Source organism: Gossypium hirsutum, chromosome D07, assembly GCF_007990345.1.
Source record: "Gossypium hirsutum isolate 1008001.06 chromosome D07, Gossypium_hirsutum_v2.1, whole genome shotgun sequence".
Lineage (NCBI taxonomy): Eukaryota > Viridiplantae > Streptophyta > Magnoliopsida > Malvales > Malvaceae > Gossypium > Gossypium hirsutum.
Genome location: NC_053443.1, coordinates 19,778,855 through 19,781,635, shown reverse-complemented (window position 1 = coordinate 19,781,635; position 2,781 = coordinate 19,778,855).

Sequence of the window (2,781 nt, the reverse complement as noted above, 5' to 3'; positions counted from 1 at the left end):
TTATGTCATGTTTAATATTAATGATATACATTGAAATGGAAAGTGGCCAAATAGAAATATGCTTATGTTCATGAAAAGGTGGTAGGATCCAAAGGTGTATTTTCTTATAAAATGGTTTATCATGTGATTGACCCCAAATGAGTTATATACATAAATGCACTAACTTGTGTATTGATGATGGTGATTAAGCTTATGTCAAGCTTGAGATTATGATTGATGTTTATGCTTATGTCTGGTATTATATAAATAAAATGGGTAAGAAAAGGTAATGAAGCGATAAGTTCATTATTGAAATGTGATATGATGAAAAAGGGATTGATGAGTTGAATGGTGTATTTATATATATGAGAAATTATGTATGTTATGGATAAACCTACCTATGAGGTGAATAAATATACTAACTAGTGAATTGATGTTGTTATTTAAGTTTATACTTCGTAAATGAAATGGAAAGTAAGTAAATGAAGTAATTCATAGTTTTATGAAAAATTTAATGATGGTGTATAATGATTTATAAAATCCTATGATGTTAGGAATGAAAAATATATATGTGATGTTGATAGACTTACTCATTTATGAGTTGATGGTTATGTAGTTGATAAATCTTGAGGCATTGGTATAGGTTTATATTTAATCTATAAAGTTCATTGTTGAAATGGAATGTTATGTTTAAAGTTTATACGAGCTTACTAAGCATTCATTTCTTACGTAGTTATTTTCATTTCCTTTACAGATTATCAGAAGCTCGATCGGGTTGGAAGCTCATCGGAGATCTATCACTCTATCCAGCGATTATATCAGTAGATTTGATATCTTGATCAAGGTTATAATGGCATGTATAGGTAAATTGTGTTTGATGAGATGTTGTTATGTTTGGCTTGTAAATGTGGTATTTTGGTTGGTGTGCTTTTGGCATTTGATGTCTTGATGGTTGGTGTTTTTATTGCCAAATTGATGCATGGGTTAAATGGACAAAGGGGTATGTGTTGGCATGGTTGAAATGTGGTCAATTAGGTTATGTGTTGATATGGAAACTAGTTAAGGTTGTTTGGATGAAACATGATCATTTTGATGCAAATGTAAGTATGAATGCTTGGTTGTGATTGAGGTGCCTAAATGGCATATTGGTTGAATGGACTTATGGTATATTAAAATGATCTTATTATGCATATTTTGGTGCCTTGATCATAAGTTCATTTGGCGTGTTGGTACTTGTTGAAATTGGGTGAAAGAAAAGGCTTGATTTTGGCCTATTTCTTGTCCACACAGCCTAAGACACGGACACGTGTCTCAGTCGTGTGTGACACACGGCCAGACGGCATGGTCATGTGTGATATACAACTAGGAGACACGGTTGTGTGTGACACATGGCTAGGCGACCCCTGTAGGTTGTTAATGGTTGCTTTTTTAAAGTTGTACAGCCTAGCACATGAGTGTGTGAGGCCATTTTGAGAGTTACACGGCCTGACACATGGGCGTGTGGCTTGGCCATATGACACAAGTTAGTAAGTTACATGGGCATGGACACGGTCTAGGACATGGTCGTGTGTCCCTATTTCGAATGTTACACGGCTTGGTCACACGCCCATGTGACCCTTATAGTATAAATTTTTCTAATTTTTCCTAAACTTTCTAAATGTTTTCAATTTAGTCCCGGACCATTTCTATCGTATTTTTTAAGGCTTTGAGGGCTCGATTAAGGGACATTATGAATGTATTTGAATAAAATTAGAATACGTATTGCATTGATATATGAATTGAATGGTTTACTATTCTGTTTGTTCAGTAATGCTTCGTAACCCTGTTTTGGCGACGGATACGAGTTAGGGGTGTTACACTTGGAAAATTTTCGGATGATAGAGTACATTTTATCGTTGCATAGGGGTTTCGATTAGGTTCTACGGAGTTTATCTATGAATTAGGCGATGCGAGTGTGGGAGGTCCCAAACCTTTTGGTACTTATATGCGCTTTTGGTTGCAACATGTACGTCTGCCGGTTTGAATGTTGAACAATATATCGATGAGGTGTATACAATGGAACGCACATTATATATTTTGCCAAATGAGTTCCCTGTACTGCGGGATGTCTCGACATGGGAAGTGCTTCCACTTGTATTCGAGTTGCTGCCAAACGTACAACTATGTAAGGTACCCAAAGGTCGACCACATGTCAGAAGGATTTGCGATAACATGGACTTAAGAGAGACGATTGAACTAAAACGTTACAGTTTGTGCAAAATAGTTGGCCATAATCGAGTCACATACTCGCATTGAAACTACGATGTTGGACAATCGTCCCAGTTGAAGGGAGATTAAAATATACTTGTACCCAATGTTCCATTGTATATAAATTTGTTTGTTATCGTCTTTTTAAATTTTAGTTTTTTTTAAATGGTAAATATTTCACATATATTATTACATTATTAGAATTTACGTGATCGAAATTAAATAATTTTTAGTTCTTTACTTCTTAAAATAAAAAAATTAATTGCCATTTTAACTAATATTAAGACATGTTGTCACTATCATTATTAATTTTGTTAATTTAAATAATGAGTTCAAGTTTACATTTAGGTGTCTAATTTAAAGCCAAGGAAAGAATAAGAAAAAAGGGAAAAAAAGGAAAAAAGGGAATTTTTTATTAATTTTGTTAATTTAAATAATGAGTTTGAGTTTCCTTTTTTTATTCATCCATTTTTTTCCTCAAATATTTTCCTCCTGATGTGACTATTTTCTCCTCTTTTCAATTACGCGTTACCATATATTATAAATATAAACAGT